Below are 23,206 nucleotides of genomic sequence, written 5' to 3' on the forward strand. Positions count from 1 at the left end.
AGGAAAATAAGGAAAGATCCTGTAGAGTCGCTGGTCAGTGACAATGGGGAGTCACTGGTTTGGCGGCATCCCACGCGGTTTTCCAAGATTTGGTGGACCAAATCTTATCAATGGCGATCTTGAATGCATTGACAGAGGGAGCGGTGACAGCTACATTGGGAAGACTTCCCGGGGCCCACCACTCTATTGGAGAAGTAGTGGTTGCGGAGTCTGCTGTGAGCTTTCTTCCTGAGCAGCTTCTTACTATGCCCTCTTGTCCTGAATGATTCGTCAAGTTGTAAAGGACTCTGAGAAGAGGAATCAGCATTCAGTAGCTTGTAAGCCATAATAAACATCGCCCCTCCGCCGTCTGTAGACAAGTGTTGGGAGCTGTATTTGTTCAGGCGGGATGGATAGTTGAGGTTCTTGCATCCATCAATAGCTTTGGTTGCGCGCCTTTGAACAGACTCTATTTTCTGTTGGTCACTCTTATTCAGAGGCGTGGCAACACACATCCCAAACTCCAGCAATGGTCGTACGAGACCCTTGTACAGCTTCGTCATGACTTTAGATGATCTGCTGTGTACTGTACGCTTAATTATTCCAAGGGTCTGAGATGTTTTGGCAACTGCTGTTTTTGTGTGTTTGTTGAATTTTAATTCTTCATTGACAACTATTCCCGAATCTCTTTCAGCTGCTAAGGACCTAATTAATTGTCTCAAGCCATCCCCCCCACTCATATGGTACTGTCAGTGCTCGTTCTTTTTCCCAAAATATACTGCCTTGCACTTCTGGATGTTAACCTCAAGCTTCCATTGACGAGCCCAAAGGGAAACTGATTCCAGGTCTTCCTGTATGGTGGCTCTAGTCGCTGACGACTCCGAGGGCCCAATAAGCTTTGCATCATCGGCATAGAAGCTCATCTTATTTCTTACAGCCCGTGGAGAATCATTAATGTAAATATTGAAAAGTGTTGGGCCCAAGATTGTTCCCTGAGGCACGCCACTATCAACTCCAGCAACTTCTGAGAAAAACTCTTGCCCGTTATCCCCAAACACTCTAACTCTCTGCTTTCTTCCTGAGAGGAACTGCATCACCCATTCAACAACCTCCACATGTATCCCGGTAGCTAAAAGTTTAGCCTTCAAACAACGATGGCAAACTTTGTCAAAAGCCTTTGCAAAGTCTAATAAAATCATATCAACAGGGATATCCTGGTCCAGCAGTTTAGTGACACATTCATATGCATCAATAAGATTTGTCTCGACCGAGCGTCCAGATCTGAATCCATGTTGGCTATCGGTAAGTATTTTATTGTCAATTAGGTGTTTCATAACAGCGGTGTTTGCAATTCCTTCGAGGATTTTACTGACTGTTGAGGTGATGCTAATTGGTCGGTAATTGGCAGTACAGTTCCTACTACCACCCTTGTGAACAGGTGTAATATTTGCATTTCTCCAATCTTGAGGGACTTGTTTTGTGTCAAGAGACTTCTGGAACAGTTTTGCTAGGGGGAGGGCAAGCTCCGCTTGAGCCTCTTTCAAAGTTCGAGGGTGTACCCCATCAGGGCAAACTGACTTATTTGGGTTCAATCTTTTGAGCTGTGATTCAACATCCAAAGTGCCGATAGTAATAATTTGGATTGGTTTCTGAATATCATATTCCGGAATTTGTGGCAAGAGGTCATTATCTGGAGGTGTAAAAACTGACTTGAACTGCTGGTTCAGAGCTTCAGCTATATTTCCAGGGTTGCTTATGGTATTCCCATTAACTGATAGTTCGGTTACTGAATGTCTTCCAGGATTTTGAGTGGAGGCATACTTCAAAATTTCTTTGGATTTGTTTTTAATGCTGAAGCTAAAGCCTCATCATACTTGTTAGTAACTTCTCTTGTAAGGTAGCGGACTTTGTTTCGTATTTGTTTGAATTTGTCATGATTAGCCTGTATTGGGACGTCCTTGTACCTTCTCCAGAACTTCTTTTTCTTCCAAACTGCTAGTTTTCTTGTGTGATGAAAGGGAGCGTTCTTGGTCTTTGTTTCCAAGTGGTTGTCGTGTGTTTTGCAAGTGTCTCACTGAGGACCCTTTTCATCTCAAGCCAAGCTCCCTGTACATTATTCTTTTAGACAAAAGATCAATCTTGGTTAGCCAAATCTTGCCTGACCTTATTGTAATTTGTAAATACATGTTTTCTAAAATTATTTGTCTGCGGGTACAACTTTATTCGACAAGTTATGGCTATATGGTCGCTTGCGCCAAAAGGTGGCTCTGAGTCTATACTTTGGATTGCCTCCTCATCTTTGACAAATAGGAGATCTAAGAGAGATGGGTTCTGGCCCTCTCTGTACCTAGTCGGGAAATTGATTGTCTGGTACAATGAATGTTCTTGTAGGCATTCGAGGAGTGTGCCAATCTGGTCATTATTATCTCCTGTGGCAGCATAACCACTAATACATTGGATCTGAGGCAGGTTGAAGTCAACAACAGTTACAATATTATGGCAAGGATAACTCTTCACTAAGCTTATAGAATTCGCACTCACGAGGTGAGAACTTTTATGACAGGGAGAGCTTGGGCTTCTATAAATACAACCTATAATTAAGGGGTGACCCTTTAGCTCAATTTTTATCCAGATCTGCTCCACCCACGGCTCATGCTGAGAACCAAGATTAAGGTCTCCTACCTTCAGTGATGATTTGACGTACAGGACAATTCCTCTTCCTTCTGGTTTCGACAGATTTGAGATTATTCTGAATCCGGTAATCTGGAACTTAATTATTGAACTTAATAACTTAATAATCTGGAACTTAAGCTACGGAAGTTAATTATTGTTACTTTCATACTTTGTTTACTTTGATACTTGGATTTAGTGATTTACGTGGTAACTTCGATTTACGGTGCAAGGGCTGTAAGTTGTACAAGTTGCTTATTGTTACTTTGATACTTTGTATTCACTACAAATGAGAGTATGGTTACTGCCAATTCTCTAACAGTAAAAGCAAGGCTTACTGCATATTTGGCACTTTAATAAAAAGAATTATATTACAAATATTTTCTTTTGTTCTTATTACAGCATTGAAAATAAAATGAAAATTGCAGTAAACCAGACAAGGACTTTAGGCCAACTAGGCCCAGTGGCTTCCACCATCCCAAATTTTGTGGATTTCACCAAAAATCTTGCAAAAACAAAGCAGCCAAAATCCTTGGGCCTAGAGGCATCAAAGCTTTAAATCTGGCCTGGGTGAAAGGAAATCTTGAGCTGGTGAGCTTTCAGGAATTAATTTCATTATACATCCCAATATCTATTAGTTCTTACCAAAACTGTTAATTTATTTTGGAATAACAAAAATATTTTGAAATAGGGAATTTTGAAAAACTTGAAACTTCAGCAATCAAAAATGAACAGAAATTAATTTAAAAAAACTTTTGGAAAAAGAAGTTTTCTAAAGAAAAGTAAAGGCCATATTACACCTAAGATCAGAAGAAATATAAACCTAAAATAGCTCAAACACAAAACAACCAGAAATTACTATTAAAGAATAAATGAAACCCAAAAGGAACAGAAATTAAATAAATAATCCTAGCAAAAAAAAAAACATACAACAGGTACTAGTATAAATAAATAAATCTCAAAACGAGTAAAGCTTAAGCTAAACATGTGAATCAAACTTAAAACAAACATATTTATTTTGCTATTGAGGCATAAATGAAACCCAAAACGAACAGAAATTAATAAGCAATCATAGCAAACAAACGAACAATAGCTACTAATATAAATGAGTAAATAAAATCTTAAAACGAGTAAAACTTAAATTGAATAAACAAATCAAGCCTGAAACGAACAAAATCTTTACAAAGAAGAGTTTGAGTTTTGCCTCCTTCTTTCACTGTAATCAGAATCAGCATATCAGAGAACCCTCCAGAAGAGGTTTCAAGCTCCCATCTGCAAAAACATGGGATTTTGTGTTTTTTGCCAGAACAAATATCATGGATGCATGTTTATTTGTTGTTAATTTTTTATTTGCTCTTCCCAGGGTTGATTATATCAAACCACTAGTCCTAGAAGATTGGAAGGGGTCTCATTTCAATAGAAATTAAAAGTTCTAATGCCCTTTTAAACAGACAAAAAGGATTGGAGGGCAACTGGCCTCCTTCCTTGCACTTTTTTTCCTGAAGTCAGCCAATCAAAATTTTGAGATACCCATTTTGTTCCACATAGTTGAAAGATTTAATAAGTATGCCTTTGGGAGTACAGGAACCCCACAGCCCCAGGGAAAGGGCTGCAAGTTATGAAATTTGGCCATGGTTTACCTATAGTATTTATTATTGGGAATTACACAAACATTTTTCAGAAATATTTTCTGCAATGGGGGGGGGGGGGATTTACCATGGAGAGGGAGGTTTTTGAGGGTAAGCTTTCCAGGGTAAGTTTGCTGGAATTCCTATGCAACATCTTTTTATTTGTCTTACTTTTTCTTTGGCAACTCAATTTGACATGTGGAGATGTTCTGGAGGATTTACCTAGGGGAATTTATCAGCAGGATTTGGATTCCTGAGGATTTCTCTTTGCAGGAGAGGGGAGAGGGGGAGTTCCCACAGGAGAAATTATCCATGCAGTAGAGTTTCCATTGGGGGGGGGAGAGTTCTGGGAAACAAATTCCATGGAGGGTGGGATCTATCCCAGTCAAAAGCATAATAAACACGATAAAATAATAAGAATCATTCTACAGATAATTAAAAAAAAACCTGGGCTTCTTTTAAAAGGGTTTTCATTTTGTTTGCAAAATAATGTTCCAGCTTCATTTGCTCAAAAATAAGAATATATTGTTTTAATACAATTTTATTTGCTGTGTTTGAAAATTCACTGTCCTTTCCCTTGTTGTTTTGTGCAGTGCTTTTTTGAAGTTTTATTTGTCCATTTCCTTTTTCTGTTCTGAAATATATGTTTTCATTTTTTCTATGTTGATTTTGATGATGTATGCAGATCTTTTCTACTATCCAATTGTTTGTGGGGGAATAAACCTTGAGCTTATTCAGAGGAAAAAGCCTTCAGCTTTTTCTTAGCAAAAACTTAGTAAAGAACAAACTGTAGCCTATTGTCAATGCTGTTACCCAAGACACCCTTTAAAGCAGCCTAAATTTGATACAGCCTTGCCAATCTCTCAACTCTTTTTTGTTAGCTTTCATCACTGAATTCAGCTGTCAGTCTTTTTTATTGGTTCTAAAGAATAAAGAATGGCTGTGTCTCTCTGACCATCAGTGATACTGTGAACTTCCTGGGGAAGAGCAGACAGAAAAAATCCATAAGGCTTTGAGAAAGACTGTCTCATTTTCATTGCTGAGAGGTACTTTCTTTGGTCAGCATTTCCATCAGGGACTTAAGCTTTATATCAAAATGAGAAATAAAGTTGGGTAAATTTTTACCAAATCATATTAATGACTTACAAATAAAGGAAACATACCACTTGATGCCTTTTTTTATGCTCTTTACAAATATAATAATCATTTCTGTCGGAAATGAATTATACCCCCACCCCTATATATACCAATTCAGGGTATATATTTGCACATTAGGGGGGTGGGGGTAAATTTTATTTCTGATATAAATGAGAGTAAGATTAAACTCCCCCCCCAGCCCCCTAATGTGCAAATATATACCCTGAATTTGTATATATAGGGGTTGGGGCTAAAATTTATTTCTTACAAAAATGATTATTATATTTGGAAAAAGCATAAAAAAGGCATCAAGAGGTATATTCACTTTATTTGTAAGTCAATAATATGATTTGGTAAATCTTCCAAGATAGCCAAAAGTAGAAATGGTTAATTTTTACCAAATCATATGATTGACTTGTAAATAAAGTGAAGATACCAATCAATGCCTTTTTTATGCTCTTTCCAAATATAATAATCATTTTTGTTGGAAATGAATTTCACCACTACCCCTATATATACCATTTCAGGGTATATATTTGCACATTAGGGTGGGGGGAGGGGGGCAAATTCTATTTCTGATGTAAATGGGAGGTAAGTTTATACTTTACCCTCTCCCCCCTAATGTGCAAATATATAACCTGAATTGGTATATAGAGGTGGGGTTAAAATTAATTTGACAAAAATGATTGTTATATTTGGAAAGAGTATAAAAAAGGCATCAATTGGTATATTCACTTTATTTGTAAGTCAATAATATGATTTAGTAAAAATTTACCTAAAGTTGTTTATAGATTAAAGATTACAAACTTGTACCAAATTTCAAGAGTCTGCAGGAAAGAGCAAGCAACTCCAAAAAATACAGCATAAAATGTTAAAAAAAAGTAGAAAATAAGTAGTTAAGTAAAATTAGTGCTAGGTAAGTAGTTTTAACACTTCTTTGGTGAAATAATGACTTTTTTGTAAAAAAATATGTAGCCTATCCAGCAGGAAAATATTCTATTTGCCTATGTCATAAATTTGCAAAATATGTCCCTTTTTTGCCCTATTAAGTCATTGTGCCTGGCACATAGGAATATGTCCTTTGAACATAAAACATGTCTAGTTAGCAACCCTGAGAAGGAGTTGAGGTAGGTACTGCAAAATACCTTCCCAGGACATACTTTGGTAAATTTTTTGTAGACCATATAATTGACTTACAAATAAAGTAAACATACCACTTGATGCCTATTTTTATGCTCTTTCCAAGTATAAAAATAATTTTTGTCAGAAATGAATTTTACTCCCACCCCTATTTATACCAATCCAGGGGATATATTTGAAAATTAGGGGGTGGGAGTAAATTTTATTTCTGATGTAAATGCGAGGTAAGTTTAAACGTCCCCCCACCCCCTAATGTGCAAATATATAGCCTACCATGAATTGGTATAAATAGGGGTGGGGACTAAAATTCATTTCTGACAAAAATGATTATTATATTTGGAAAGAGAATAAAAAGGCATCAAGCAGTATGTTTACTTTATTCATAAGTCAATAATATGATCTGCAAAAAATTTACTCATACTTTAGCCTGTAGATGCATCCCTGAAAGTTTTATTTTCCTAACCTATCCCCTTTCCAAGATAACCAAAAGTGGCTAAAGTAAAATTTTACAGTTTTGTGACCTTATGATGGAGATAGCCCATTTCCTTGAACTAAGAATAGTTTAGGCTTTGAATCCTGAATGAAAGATTCAAGGTGACTGAGAAATTTATTCACCTAAGTTAACCATTTTTCAAGATATAAAGCAGTGTTCAAAAGCAATTATGAGAAATACACTATCTGAAAATATATTACCAGTATTAGTAACCTTCTGATTAACCTAGGGACTGAAACTTTTAATAAATATTGAACTTCTATTCAACTAAGTCTCGAAGTTAATTAAAAAAGAATATAGGGTAGAGAATAATTTAGAGATGGCAAGAAGCACACAACATACTTTTCTCAATTTTTGCTCAATAATGGTCTTACTTTTTTTGGTCCAAGATATGTGTGTTGAAACCAGTGTCAACAACAGTCTGGCTTAAAGTTGCGCCACCATCAAAGTACAAATGCACCAAAAGCTTCACTTTTCTATTGAAAATGAGCCGAACGAACTACTTTCCAATAAAATAAAATGCGCCGATTTGAAAGATTCAATGCGCAACCGTCTCAAAAAAGCACCAAAATGCGTCCCATCTGGGCACTCTGGTTGCAACTTGTTTGAAGTGGAATCACGCAGAGACTATCAATCTGTATCATTGGAAGCACAACGGGTAATGCAGGCCCTCCAATATCCCCCAACCGTCTTACAACCGACTTTTTCGTGCAAAAAAAGGCGTGTTACGCCTTGTTTGAACTGGAAGAACAAAGATTTTCAATCTTGTAACCAAAGTAGGGCCTTCGTTGCTTTAACACCGCTGTCATATATTTAAATGAAAAAGCAGTCCTTTTTCACTTTGTTTGAGCCGGATCCATCCAAAGATTTTTACTCTGTATGATTGCAGCAGCAAACTGGAGTGGTGGAACCTTCTCAATTCCTTTTATACTAACTCTTAGCAGAAAGATAAGCATGTTTTAACTTGTTTGAACATCTTCTGAATATCTGCAATCAATATATTTAGAGAAAACACTTGGACCTATGTCCGCTAAACTACCACCTCTCCAGCTTTTGTGCTCAACAGCTTTTCAGCAGAAGGTTAGATATGTTGCCCCTTGCTTGAAGCTAAATGATTCAAGGATTTATTATTCATATTACTACAGGTAACAGTTGCATCGACCCTCCAATACACCCTCCTTCTACTAAAAATTTTTTAACAGAATGTTAGGATTCTTTCCTTACCAATGTACTGACACTTAGGGGGCAAGTACATTGAGCATATTCGACATAAGAATTAATGGTCTTAAAAGATGCACGCCTCATAATCTTTGCTCTAAAATGCTGAGAACTACTTGAGCCTTATGGTACAAGTAGCTTTAGCCAAAGTGACTCGAGAGACAGATTCTTAGAGGTATATGCATCTTTCAAGTCCTACCTATCTTCCCTATGAAAGTGCTAAAGTTGACTTGAAATGTTAGGCAAGTGCCTATACAGCCAAAAAGACTTTACCCGAGACGCGGTAGACCGTTGGCGCTTACTGTCCAGGTCTCAAAATTTTAAAGTTCAGGTATTTTCCTCTATCATGGAGAGTGGATTAAAAAAAAATTCCATCTTTATCACCTAAACATCTTGGAGACTCTTTTGCAGGAGGCGTGACATACTAGTGCTAAATTATCTAGCTTTTATTCGTTTTCAATGTATTTGAGGGTAGGAACATCTGTCTTCATCCATGTAGTTAGGCAATTATTATAAACAATGATGAAGTGCAAAGACATTGTTTCACAATCATTAGTAAAATGTTTCAGTGTCTATCTTGGTGATACACCCAAAACAAAACTGTTCTTATCTTCAAATACATAGGAAACTGATATTAGGCTATAAGTATTTAGACAAAGTAATTTTAGCACGTACTTGCTGCATTCTTAATAAATATTACACAGATAGAATTAAGTTTTACGTTTTGGGAAAATTATTTGTAAACAAGGTGCAATTTAGAAACCACACTATTAATTGAGTGTCAGGAACAAAACAATAAAATTGGTTGTAACTAGAAACAGCGTATTCTGAGACCGTCTTTGGAAAATGCGTTATCATTTTTCTCGCAGACAATTTTTTCTTGGGACATACAATTGTAAAACTTTTGAAGTATCGACGACTACAAAGCTGAAACAAAAGTGATAGAAGAGGATAAAAACTATTGCCATGCTCCCGCAACACTTTTGTTCATGAAGTAGATAAAAGGCAGCTGCACCTTTTCAAGCTAAGTTAAGTTAAGCACTAAGTTTTAAACATTAAGTTTAAGCACTAAGTTAAGGGTTAAGTTAGCATTTAGCTACTGAATGAGCTATTTTTTGTCATTTCACTCATAGCTTTTGCAGCAACAGTTCAACATCATATAAATAACTTCTCCAAGGTTAATCAAACCAGCTATTAACGCTAGAAGGGGAACAGGCGTTTACCACCCCCATCGAAAATACCCCCCGAAGAAAAATTCTTCTCGGAAAATACCCCCCCCCCCCCTCAGAAAATAACCCCCGTTCCGTGGCTGGTTGATCTCCGATCACTTTTGACTTACAAAAAAGGACTAGAACGCTCAATTTCTGATCGAATGAGCACCCTTCGAAGTTTCAGCGACCATGAGCTGGAGTTAGCGATGAGAGAGGAGAACTCCCCTTCCTATACGGAACAAATTCCGCTTATTGGGGTTTAATGTTACTCTTTAGCCGAAGATTGTTCTTTTCGGCAAACCATCTAGGGCTAAACGGAAAGCAGTTCGTTCCCGTCTGGGGTGGGAGATCGTCATAAAGAAAGGTTTAAAGGAAATGGGAACTTCGTGGGCGGGTGTAAAAAGGGAGGCTTTGAATAGATTAGGGTGGCCGAGGAGCGTGCGTAGCTGTGTTGGCCTCAAACGGCTTGGTGCTGCGGTGAGTTGTTAGTAGTAGTAGTAGACGAGAAATATTCACCGAAATCAAAAGAGATTATATATTAATTTCATATTTTACGTGAGTTTTTCAATTTTTTACCCCCCCCCCAAAAAAAAATAGCCCCCCAAACATAAGTCCTGTTTGCTGCCCAAAGGATTTTATATCAATTTCTACCTCCACAATCTCCTTGTCTCTCCTTTAGAACTAATTCTGTATTTATTTGAAGGTTGAACAGGAGGTGGGATGTTTTCGTATGAAAATACATCTATGAGGCATCTCCCTCCCTCCCTACCTAAAAAACAGTCATAGAACACCATTGTAAAGGTTTAAAGCCCTTATGCACAATTGTTTGAAATTGTAAAGCAACATAGATTTTACCTAAGACACTGAAATTTGTTTAGACCTTAAACATATTTTGGCTGGTTAAGGAGGGAGGGAGATGCCTGAAAGGGTGTATTTTAATGTCAAAATATCCCAATTCTCATTGAGGCTTAAGCTAAATGCAGAATTAGTTCTAAAAAGGGACAAGGGGAGGTTGGAGGTAGAAATTGATTTATAATCCCCAGGGCCATATTCAGGACTTTTGTTGGGAAGGCTATTTTTTCAGGGGGAGGGAGAACTTTAAAAACATGTAAAACAAATATGAAATTGGAATTTAATCGCTCTTGATTTCGGTGAATATTTCTTGTCTACGCTGTTATTATGAAAGTAAAAACTAACATTAAACCCCAAAATGAGCAGAATTTATTCCGTATAGGACGGGAACTGCCCCTTCATTATCGCCACCTCTAACTCATGGTATTAGAAACTTTGGAGGATGCTCATTCGATCAGAAATTGAGAGTTCTGTTCCTTTTTCAGAAGTCAAAAGTGTTTGGAAACCAACCAGCCGCGGGGGGGGGGGTATTATCCACAGGGGGTACTTCTTGAGGGGGTATTTTCTTGAAAGAATGCCGGCTCCCCTCCTTACATATATAGCTGGTTTGATTAGCATCGAAGAAGTTATTTGTATGATTTTTAAATGTTGCTGCAAAAGCCATGAGTGAAATGGCAAAAAATGTTCATTAGCTAAATGTAAAGTTAACCCAACAGCAATTTTTACAGCAAACTAGAATTACGCTAACCAGGGAACTTGAAATGGTGTAACGGCCTTGTGTCGACTTCATCGACAAAAGTGTTGCGGGTGCATGGCAATGGTTTTGATCCTCTTTTGTTTCAGCTTTGTAGTCGTCGATTCCTAAACATTTTTGAAATTGTATGACACGAGAAAGGTTATTCTGCGAGAATAAGGATAGCGCAAGGACGGTCTCAGAATACGAATAACCAATTTTAAACTTTATACTTGATACTCAATAAATAGTGTGGTTTTTAATCCCACGTTGTTTACAAATGATTTTCGTAAAACTTAATTTCCAGGGGGGAGGGGTATTTTGCATGGATGGATATTTTGTAGGGAGGGGTGGGGTGGGGTGGGTAAACATCTAGACCCACATGCCCAATGGTTCGCGTGAGTCTCTCGAACTGTCCTATTTCTTTCTAATCATTGCAAATATTTTCAAATTTTCCCTTATGACTTGCCTTCTTTTGGGCATTGATCAAGTTCCCCCACCCCTTCAAGTTTTGAAGTCCCTCACATAAGTTATCAACTTCTCTACTTTTAATATGCATTCTCACATATTACACGATAAATTATAGCTTATTATTTTAGAATGGATTATACTCTATATTTTTTTTATTTTATTATTCTTTATTATTCTACTTATTTTATTCTTTCTTTATTATTCAGGTTGCATGAAAGTATTTTTAATGAGCGTAGAAATCTGGATACAAATCACAAGATAAAAGTATTTTGATAGGACTGCAGAGCTAGATTCAAATGTAAAACACACATATATTACTCAAAGTAAAATGGAGGCTGTCACCCTTAAAAGTTTCATTCCGTTTTCACTTAGAGTAGAAAGGGGTCTTACACCGCGATGAGTACAATATAATTGACCTACTAACGGTACGAACAGGACGACAGCCATTCAGAGGATTAGAATACAAGTAGTACAAAACCACGTGCCTCTTTCTAGACTAATCACGGGAGTCAGAAATACTAACGGGAAGTGACGCAACAGATATAAGGAAGAATTTTGGTATAGTTGATATTTGTGTGAGAATAGAATAAAAACGTCAGAGATCAATTGACATTTTAGGGGAATTTTTTGGGGTGAAAATCTGTGGTCGTTATAATAGACATGCACGCAATATGGAATGTCTGCGATATAAAATATTGTTTTTGGCAATGGAATATGCTATAAAGTTGAAAGTAATAGAGCCATTGGTGACAAGATGACATTGTGAATTAACCTAGCTTTACTTCTCGACTGAGTTATGTATATTACACAAGCACCATTTAAGCAGTGTTGTCAATATAAAAAGTTGATACTAATAAAGATGTATATGCCACTGAGCTAGATTTCCTAACCTTTCGTAGTATGAATTTAAAACCCAATTTTCAAGGTGTTCTGCATAAATGTTCGCTAATAACTCAGATATCTCATCTTTTTTCACTCCCAACATTACTTTACGACATTTTGCATACCCCAACACCATGCAATACTTTTCAAAAGGCTTTATTATATTATTTCAGAATAACTTCCTTTCTTAATATTCCTCCTAAACCTGTTTTACAAGTTAAAGTACTCGTCTTTTTCACTCCCAACATTACTTTACGGCTTTTTGCATATCATAACATCATGAAATACTTTTCAAAAGGCTCTATTAGCTCCACATATCTCATTTCTTCTCCCTCTAAAGGGAGGACAACCTTTGATTTTCCTTCACTTCTTAAGAAATCAGACCATTTCTCCTTTTTCCTCTTCTAAGCTATTAAAATAAAACAATATGTCAAAAATATTTTTTTGTTCAAATGTTAAATCAACGTAAACAACGATAGTAGTATCTTATATAAAGCCGCGACCAGTACATGCAAACGGTACAAGATAATAGTGTATACAATATGAACGGTACATTGGAATTGCGCAAGGAAAAGCCATGGCTGAGACACTACACTCACGCGTGAATATTTTAAAAGTTGGCACACTATTATGCATGTTCTGAAACTAAAGTCGAGGTTTTTTAAACTTGGCAATGTATAATGTGGTCATACATGTTTTGAGAGTATGTTCGTAATAATATAATGCGGTCAAACAGGTTTTTTTTTCTGTTTTTGTTGTCAATTGCACAATGAATGTACGTCATGAGATCACGTGTACATTCTTAAAAAAAACTGGTATGATATAAAGTAGTCAAACATGTTTTGAGGGCATGCATGAAATTATATAACTCAACATCCGTTTTTTATTCATCCTTGAAACCCCGTATAAAATGTTCATGCATTGGAATTTAATTTTCATTATGTTTTAACATATTGAGCATAGTACACTGGATTTTATTAACTCTGAAACAATGGATATTTCTATTTTCAATGTGAGTACACTTTCATTCTTTATTTCAAAAAAAAAATCGTTTTACTAGTAAATTCAAATTTCAGGGGGACTTAGCCCCCCTCCCCTCCAACAATACAAACTTTAAAATATGATCAGTATATTCGATAGAAAACGCTAAGTATGGTTTTTTCTATTATGTAAAACAAAAACTCTTTCCACCACTGCTATATTTACAAGTTTTAATTGTCTTGAAAGAGTTCTTTTTTGTTCAAAAGTGTCCCCTTTTCCAATCGTGCGTTTAAAATGTACTGTCTTTTTCCGGTTTGAATGAGAAGCTTCGGTGTTACAAAGAGAGTGACAGTTTTGGGACTCAAATTTCACACGCTATTGCTATCATAAATTAATAGCATATGCTTAATGAATTAGCAACAAGCATGTTCCTTGACAAAGAGAGAAAATTGTATTCTAGTCTAATTAAAGGAAATATATTCTATTTTCAATTGTACTCCATGATTAAGAAGGTTTTACAATGTGAAAAAAAGCTTTATAGTTTAGTTTTACGGAAATGGCATATTTTCGTTCCAAAGCTTGGATTTTTCGGGGCTTGAGTTGCACGGGAGTTGAGTTGCACGACGGTTTAGTTGCACGGGGGTTCGGTTACATGCGGGTTCAGTTACACGGGGTTTAGTTAAATGTGGTTGAGTTGCATAGTCTCGATGGAAAAAATTGGAGTTCATACTTAAACAGTTCTATTAAGAGCTATTGCTATGGAAATGGCTCATTTTTGAATCGAAACTATGCTTTTCTGAGTGAAGATACACATTTGAATCAGAAAATGTGAAAATATACACAATTGAAACAGAGAAGTGTGTTTTGACAATATTTTCTATAATTTCGTCTAAAAAATAGGAGTTCACGCTTAAAAAGTTCTATTAAGAGCTATTTTTATGGAAATGGTTCATTTTTGAACCAAAACTACGCTTTTCTGAATGAAGATAGACATTTGAATCAGATAAAGTGAAAATGTACACAACTGAAACAGAGAAGTGTGTTTTGACCGTATTTTCTATATTTTCGTCTGAAAAATAGGAGTTCACACTTAAAAAGTTCTATTAAGAGCTATTTTTATGGCAATGGTTCATTTTTGAACCAAAAATACGCTTTTCTGACTGAAGATCTACATTATAGTCAGAGAAATGGGTTTTGATAGTATTTTCTATAGTCTCATTGGAAAAAATTGGAGTTCATACTTGAACAGTTGTATTAAGAGCTATTGCTATGGAAATGGTTCATTTTTGAACCAAAACTACGCTTTTCTGACTGAAGATATACATTATAATCAGAGAAATTTGTTTTGATAGTATTTTCTATATTATCGGTGGAAAAACTTGGAGTTCATACTTAAACAGTTCTATTAAGAGCTATTGCTATGGAAATGGTTCATTTTTGAACAAAAACTACGCTTTTCTGACTGAAGATATACATTATAATCAGAGAATTGTGTATTGATAGTATTTTCTATATTCTCACTGGAAAAAATTGGAGTTCATACTTAAGTAGTTCTATTAAGAGCTATTGCTACGGAAATGGCTTATTTCGTTCCAAAGCTGCGCTTTTTTATAACCAAAGGTTCACATCTGACCCAGCGAAATGTATTTTCTATAATTTTCTCACAAAAAACTAGTGTTTACGGTCAAAAAAGCTTTATAGTTTAGTTTTTACGGGAATGGCTTATTCTCGTTCCAAAGCTGCACTTTTTCATAAATTATATTATGGGGGGATATTTTTGAAATCCCCCTTCCCCCCAAACTAAAAATTTTCCAAAATTTTACTTTAAAAGCTTTTATTTTTAAATATTTCTAAAGTGCTAAGACATAGAGCGTTACAAACACCAGAATAAACTTTAGAGGGCAATTTTTCTGTAAAAGAGGGCTTATTATTTCCTTACTCAATTTTTTTCCTTTTTTAAGGTTGCGGAGATGGCTTCATACCATAATCCTCCCCCCAAAAAGAGATGAAGATGGAGTAATATCACATCGATGCAAGCTGCAAAACCATCAATCATCAGATATGCTAGCTGCATTACAAGTTCCCTGGACCAGCCAGGAGCCTCTCAAGCCAGTGTCAGCTCTGAACAAACCTCTATGCATCCTGGCAGAAAATTCAAGAGAGAATGGATAGATTCTCATAATGCATCAGCCTCATCTAGTAAAGATCGGGAGGTCACCCCCTATCAAACATTGCCGGGCCCTTCACGACCAATGCAAGGCGAGAATGATGTGGCCCCTACAGCTCTCGACATGCAAGCTGCAAATTTAAATGTGAGTTTTCAAATATTATTTCTCGCTAATGGTTCTTTTTCCCAAGTCAATTCGAAGGAGTGTGTGTGAGCGGTACATGTGCCACTTATTTTTCTGTAGACCCGATAATTAAATAAAGTCGTAATGATTGTTGTATGTGTTTGTGTGTGTGTGTGTGTGTGTGTGTGTATGTGAGCGGTGCATGCGCCACATCTACTCGATAATTCATTTAGATAGTATAGTGAACATTACAAATTCAATAACGGCGTAATGATTGTTTTTTGTATGTATGTGTATGTGTGTGTGTGTGTGTGTGTGTGTGTGTGTGTGTGTGTGTGTGTGTGTGTGTGTGTGTGTGTGTGAGCGGTACATGCGCCGCTTATTTTTCTGTATACCCGATAATTCATGGAGATAGTATAATGAATATTGCAAATTCAATAACGTCGTAATTATTGTTGTATGTGTGTGTGTGTGTGTGTGTGTGTGTGTGTGTGTGGTGCATGCGCCGCATCTACTCGATAATTCATGGAGACAGTATAATGAATATTGCAAATTCAATGACAATGTAATGATTTTCACTGTTTTATTGTGTGTTTGTGTCTATGTTACAAACAAAATTTGTGATTTATTATGCATTGGTTCTTTAAATAATGCTTTAAGCAAAATTAATTAGTTTAAATAATCATAGGAGGGATTGAGTTTTATGGATGGTATGGGAAAAAAATGAACGTGATTTTTCAACTTTATGAAATAACGCATATTCAACATAGAAAATAAAAGCTTTTTTTCTACAGATTAATGTAAAAGAAGCGCCATTGAGTGATGAGACATCAGCATTTACTGAACCAATTCTATCAACACCAACGGAGTTCAGTGATGAACCTACATTAGTTCTGGATAATATGGAATGCCATAGGGGTTTTCTTAATGATGTTTTTGGGAATATGGCTAGCCTAGACGACTTAACTTGTGATATTCACATGCTTGAGGATCCGGAGTGGACAGATGGTTTTATGCGTTAGCGTTTAGGGGGTGCTACTAGTGCAACTGAACCGGGTCCTCATAACGAAATTCCAACACAGGACAATACAGGCTGGCTCGATCAATTGTCTCCAAACACCTTGGTATATGTGCTATCAGACTTAGGAAACCTCATGCCATATCCAACCAATGTTATTGAACCGACTGGGAGTGGTGGTGTTGTTGACAATTCTATTTCACCCTCCACCATTCCGATTAATGATATAGCTAGTACTAGTAGTACCAATACAACAACACAAGTACCCCCTCTTCCAGATTTTTTCTGTCCAACTCTGCCTTGTACCACACAAAAGTCTACAGTACCAAATTCGGCGACTCTTTCAACTCTCTAGTGTCACGGTATATAACGACTGTTCCATTGGACATTACAAATTCGTATAGTAAGAATATTCGAGCCATTCTTGAACAACAGGTGGGGTCGTGGGGAGTAGGAGTCAGTTTAAAAGCATCAATAGCGCTAAACATGGTTTTTTTAATGAGAATGCGGGTGAGGTGTATTCGAAGTTCTTGCACAAAGAGTAGTTGGCAATTCATCCAAATTTATAAAATGATCAGGAGGTTTTTCTTCACAGGGCTAAAAGCATTCAAAGTAAGTAGGAAAACTATAATGAGGGGGTTAGTGGATCTGTGGTTTTGTTTATTGAAAGTTTAAATTTTAATATTTTTAGATTCAAAAAGGATTTTATTTTAAGAGGGGGGACTTGGCCACGGGGTATTGAATTAAAATATCGTTCAGATTTAGAAGGGTGTCAGGGGGTACAGCGAATCTGTTTCGATACGAGGCTGCTGTGTTTCAAGTATTCATTTTTAATTTCAGCATACAGGACACTTCAAATAGATTCATCTAGGAAAAAGTTGGATTAAATGGAAGATAATGGTAGGCAATGTTCAAAATTCCCAAAAGTAGAATTTATTTGTTTAAATGATCAAGACTCTGTGCCACTAAAAGGAAGAGATATTTTTGAGCGGGCTAATGCATATTTAAGGATTAGTGTCTTGGCTCTGGAGTATGGACCAAAAAATTAGGAGGTCTAGTATTCTGATAAAAAGGGGGTATTTCTACCAGTGCGGGCTCCTTCAATTGAATCAGTAGAATATTGTGCGTTGATTCTTTACACTCAAACCACGGTTTCTAATTAAATTGCCTATTTCTTTCCAATTACAGACATTAGTTTGGTTTTATGGGGCGATAAACATCGGAATATCTGTGACTACTGTTTAAAATGCCTCTCCAGGTTTTGATCTGATTTAATTCCAAAACATGACACGAATCAATGTATATAACAGGGATACCAGCCTTTGGAAACTGCAGGTAGAAATAGAGCGATATCGAGTTTTAAAGATTTTCAAAATACGCTCCTGCAGAGCCATAAGATCACTTTGGACTGCGAAGATAAATTAACAGACGTGTGTAATCAGTCGAATTTAAATCGTTCCAAAATACATGAAACCAAAGGGGTCTTTTACGCTTATGTCCAGCGGAATTCCAATAATACCCTGGAAGTGCTGGATGTAATGGAGATGTTGGGTGACGACGAAGACTGTATGCGCTCAGCATTGGTCAGTCTAATCAAAACAGCAGACAGTGCAATTTCGCACCTTCGTTATACAAACTATCCTATGCTCCTATCACCAGATGACATAGTGGCCATTAAAAATCGTAAAATGTGTTGGGTTTGCAAGGTGGAATTCGAAGTTAGTAGAGAAAGGTATGGTCGGAATAAGGTGATCAATACAGTTAATTAGTTGTATGATCATTACCCGGGGGGGAATTATTGTGGAATTGCTTTACATTACACGTGCCATTTTAAAGATAGACAGAAATATTTCGGACATGTTGTTACTCAAAATTCCAATTACGACTTAAAGTTTGTTCTACCGGCGTTGGCCCGCATTGCCAAGGGTGGAATTGTAGATGACGCATGGATATATGGTTCTTTTTCATATAAAATCATACCCAAATAATCGGAGAAACTGCTGCTGCTAGACTTCATGTGGAAAATAGTTGGCAAGAGTAAGAATTGCCTGACTAATATCCGTTTTTTATACTCGTTCAGCTTCTTCCCCAAATGTTTACGTCAATTTTTTCAGGTACAGAAAAGTGAAAATTTTAATAGCTTCCCCTCCTCAAACAGTGCGTCTTCGATGAAATGTATGATTTATTAACGTGTAAGGTATTATATCCATAAGACTAATAAAACTCTGGCTCGAGAATACATGAGGTCTCACTACCGCCCATATAAGTTTTTTACAATTCTCTTACTGAGTGAGTGTGCACAAACATTTACTAATAATTTGCTATTTGGTTTTGGGAAAAGAGTGGGCGTAAAATTGGGTGGGATTATTGTAGACTTTACTTGGCCAGTGACGTACTCACTCTTGTGGACATTATGTGCAAAAATACGGATAAAATCTCTGGAGAATTTGGGTTGTATTTATGCTATTATTTTTCAATTGCTCATTTGGTGATGGAATTTATAATTCAAAACAGAAAAGAAAAAATATGGTTAATTGTCGATGTGTATGAGCATTGGTTTGTAGAGAGATCAAGAAGGGTGGGGCATGATTGTAACGCGGATTATATCATGAAAACTGATCTGAGTGGACAGCAAACCGATGAAAAGTCAGACACAGTATTTCCGGATATGAATTCTCTTTACCCATCGGCAATGTCTCACTACTGCTTGCCGTATGGCAATTATAAATGGCTTAACAATCCGTGTGCTTCGATTTTCCCCGACATTGCCAGTGTTGAGGAGAATGGGACACAGGGATGGTTTTTTGAAATGGACAGTGAAATACCCATGTACATCCATGATTCGTTAAAATACTTTTTTTGCCCGTGCTGACCTAGTCCAGGTGGTTGGAACTCGCATAATCCCTACAATTGACATGGATCTGGGGATGGAAGCATACTCTGTGCCCAATCAAAAAATAACTAACTGCCAATTTCAACCCGACACAGAATATTGCAGGTATGAACGTAGTCTTGACGTGTATGGGATCTAATGGTTTCAAGGTCACAAAGATTCATAGAGCCCTCCAATTTGATCAAAAGCCTTACATGAAAACGTTTATTGACACCTTTGTCAGGAAGCGTTCACAAGCGAAAACAAAAGTTGAAAAAGAAGTCTATAAACTCATTTTGAACTCAGCTTTCAGTAAAATGTGTGAGAGCGTACGAAACAAAAGTCGATCTGACATTGTAACCAATCCCAAAGATTGTGCTCGAATCATTGCGGATCCAAACTTCACATCATTCACAATCATAGACTCTGATATGGTGCTCCTACATCGTAAGAAAATAAGCATTTTTTTAAATAAAAATATTGCAGGTGGCAGTGCAGTAACTGAAATCTCCAAGAAAATCATGTTGTCATTTTATTATAATATATGCAAGGTTCAGTGACCGATTTAGGGATAAGTTCAAGTGTATTACGGGGACATTGATTCACTCCTGTTAAAAGACAAAACTTAATATCTATTGAATGATTTGGAAAATAGCGAGTACATTAGCTAACGAATGGACTACACTAATTTGGACGAGTCCCTCTACCTAGAGCTATTGATACATCAGGCCCCAAATCAATTGTTAATGCTAAAATCTGAAACAATTAACGATCTGATATCCAGTGGTGTGTTTCCTGGTTGAAAGATATACTGTCTTGATACGCAAGACAAGGATATCAAAAAAGTTTCTAAGGGGGTACCTACACACTTTTTAAAAAATAAATTTGACATGAGTGTTTTTAAACCATGTGGGTAGCTTAGTCTAGTACCACGAATGAAAGTTAGGTTGATTTGCTATTTACTATTTACAAACTGCACATTTGGTGTTGATAAAAATACTATGTCTGCCAAATTGCATAAAGTCTTTTTACTTGAGCATGGTGCGAAGGCACTACCACATAGGCTCTATTTAATTTCAGACCGATTTGAATGTGTAGAGTAAATAAAAAAACTTGGTATAGGTTAGTTTACCTTAAATTCATTTAAAAAAAAAGTACAAATTCGGTGGGAGGTTTTTTTTTGGGCAATTAAGTGTTTTTAAATTCTTGTTTCCTTTATTATAAACACTTTTCAATGTGTGTGTGCAAAGCAGAGCAATTCCCACTATTTAATGCCAGCCCCGGCCCGGGCCCACGCAGCGAGCGCCCGCTTCCCGGCCCCGCGGCATCCAGCGCTTCCCGGCCCGCCGCAGCGGGCCCCCGGCCACCCTCGGGGGGAGGGGGGATCCCAAAATTTAAAATGCTGTAAATAAAAGTGATATTATTTCAAGTGCTTTATTCTAATAAATGTTGTATTTTTTATATAAATAAACAAAAAAAAGTGTATTTATTTAAGTGTTTTATTTTTTTCTCTGTGCCTATGTAAATGTTGTATTTTTTATTATAAATAAAAAAAAAAGTGTATTTTTTCATGTTTAATGTGCTTTCATGTTCAATGTAATATTTTTTAAGTATTGTTACTTTTTTATATATATAATAAAAGAAAATATGATTCTTTATTCTTCCTCTTCTCATTATTCTTGAAGGGAGTAGTAGTAGTAGTAGTAGTAGTAATAGGGAAATTATTTAGTCATTAGACGCCCATAGTCTACAGTTAGTTGTCTAGGTGAACTGTTGAAGGGAACATGAATCAATTTAAAATACCATTCAGATCGTTTCTGTGTGGCCCGTCAATGTCAGGAAAAACCCCACTCTTAACTAAAATAATTAAAAATTGCGATAAAATGTATGTGGAAAAGCATAAAAAAATATACTATTTTTACAGTATTTGGCAGGAGTCATACGATAAAATAAAAGCAATTGCTGCCACCACGGGATTGGTGCAGATACAATTCATACAGGGACTTGATGTTTTCAGAATTATTGAACAAAACTCTTGGTTGATCATTGACGATCTGGCTGAATCTATTAAACAATGGTCCCATCAATTGCTAAAACTGTTCAACGTTCGCTCTCATCATGAACAGATTTCCATCATTCTGGTTCTACATAATCCCTTTCATCAGAACAGTTGTATGCGAATATTTGCATTAAACTGTACCTACTGTATCATATACAGAGTGGTTCAGTACTATAGCGCGGTATAAACCTTCAATCCAAACCTCAATCCAAGCAACACTAATGGTATGCTTTCAGAGTAAAGACAGGCAACAAATAAACCCCGCGGTTACATCCTATTAGATTCCAATAAAAATATACCGGACGATTTACATGCGTTACCGGATAATTTTGACAATAAAATCACAGTATATCTTCCTGTGAAAACTATAAAGACCTATTAGTTACTATCGTGACCCTGAATAAACTATATGAAAATAAACATCTGTTTTTAGTTCTATACAGTTAAAAACCCTCGCTAAAGGAAAGCAATACTCCAATATATCATTGACAATGATTTCATTAATCTAATATCTTATTTTTGTTTAAATTTGACAGAGGGCAATGTTCCACTGCCAGAAGTGTTTATACAACAGACCAAGCAACATCGTTCAATTGTGGGTACAGGAACGTTTAAATAGAAAGGAAAGCATTTTAAAACTAAATAACTTCTTTAGGCAGACAATAACCTTTTTACACCTTTACTGCCAATAATTGGAGTACTGGTAAATAGATTCCTCTAGAAAGAGAATTGCAGAACCGTATAAATTGACTCCCACAGAATTAACACTCTCACCCGTGGAATACTTTTAGGACAATCTAAGTAAATTCATTGACAATGAGAATATTGATTATGATAAAAAAACTGCTTTTACTTCAAGTTGCACTTCGCCGAGTGGACCAACATAAGCCCTATCGTGTGAAGGCCACTGCTGCTGCTGGTATTGATCACAAAAAAAGAGTCATCTCCTTAAGATTCTGCTGCTGCTGCTGGAACACAATTTAAGAAAGAAGAATTGGATTCAATTGTATTGAAAATTGTAAATTTAATGCCCCACTAATATCGTGAACAAAGTAAACGACTCCTAACCTATCTCATAGAAAGTGGTCAAGATCATATTCAAGTTGAGAGCAATAAAAAAGGGATTATAATTCAGGGCAAGAGATATAATCTACTTTTTTTAATATATTATAGTTCTTCAAATCGTAAATGAATTTTATCACTTGGTGATAATATACACAACTTTCAAAAAAAATTAGATTTTTCGAACAGTATTAATGGAAACGAAAAAATTCTAAAAAAATTAAATGTAAATTCTCGATCATCAACAACAACAATAAAAATAAAATATGAAGAAGCAGAAGAAGAAGATGTTAAATCAATCTTGGAAAATACTTGCACACCTAGTGGGAAAAACTTGACAATGGTGGCGAGGAAAAATCGAAAATTTATCAAGTCACCATCACCATCCATTATACAACAGTATAGTAGACGTTAAACAACGTGATTACGTTCAAAATGTTTGAAGTTCTGAATGGTGCTTATTAAGATATTGGTGAGGCAGAAAATTTAAGCTTCCCCAGCACTCTTTC

The 23,206-nt window shown here is 36.3% G+C and overlaps 1 protein-coding gene across 6 annotated transcripts in view; it reads right to left on the minus strand.

Moving 5' to 3' along the window:
- DENR (density-regulated protein) overlaps window positions 1-7,543 on the minus strand; it is a 31,474-nt gene extending 23,931 nt beyond the window's left edge. The window contains exons 1-2 of one of the 6 annotated variants that reach the window (XM_089096207.1): window positions 7,422-7,495; window positions 2,662-2,748 (exon numbers count right to left, since the gene is read on the minus strand). The gene's annotated coding sequence lies outside the window, so the exon portion shown is untranslated. Of the gene's footprint in view, window positions 1-2,661; window positions 2,749-7,247; window positions 7,355-7,389 lie in introns of those variants that run through there. The other 5 variants (XM_089096209.1, XM_089096208.1, XM_089096212.1 and 2 more) reach the window with 5 other exon arrangements.
- Window positions 7,544-23,206: the final 15,663 nt, after the last annotated feature.

The sequence above is a fragment of the Artemia sp. Qi Xiang Cuo genome, chromosome 10 (assembly GCF_049724085.1).
Source record: "Artemia sp. Qi Xiang Cuo chromosome 10, ASM4972408v1, whole genome shotgun sequence".
NCBI lineage: Eukaryota > Metazoa > Arthropoda > Branchiopoda > Anostraca > Artemiidae > Artemia > Artemia sp. Qi Xiang Cuo.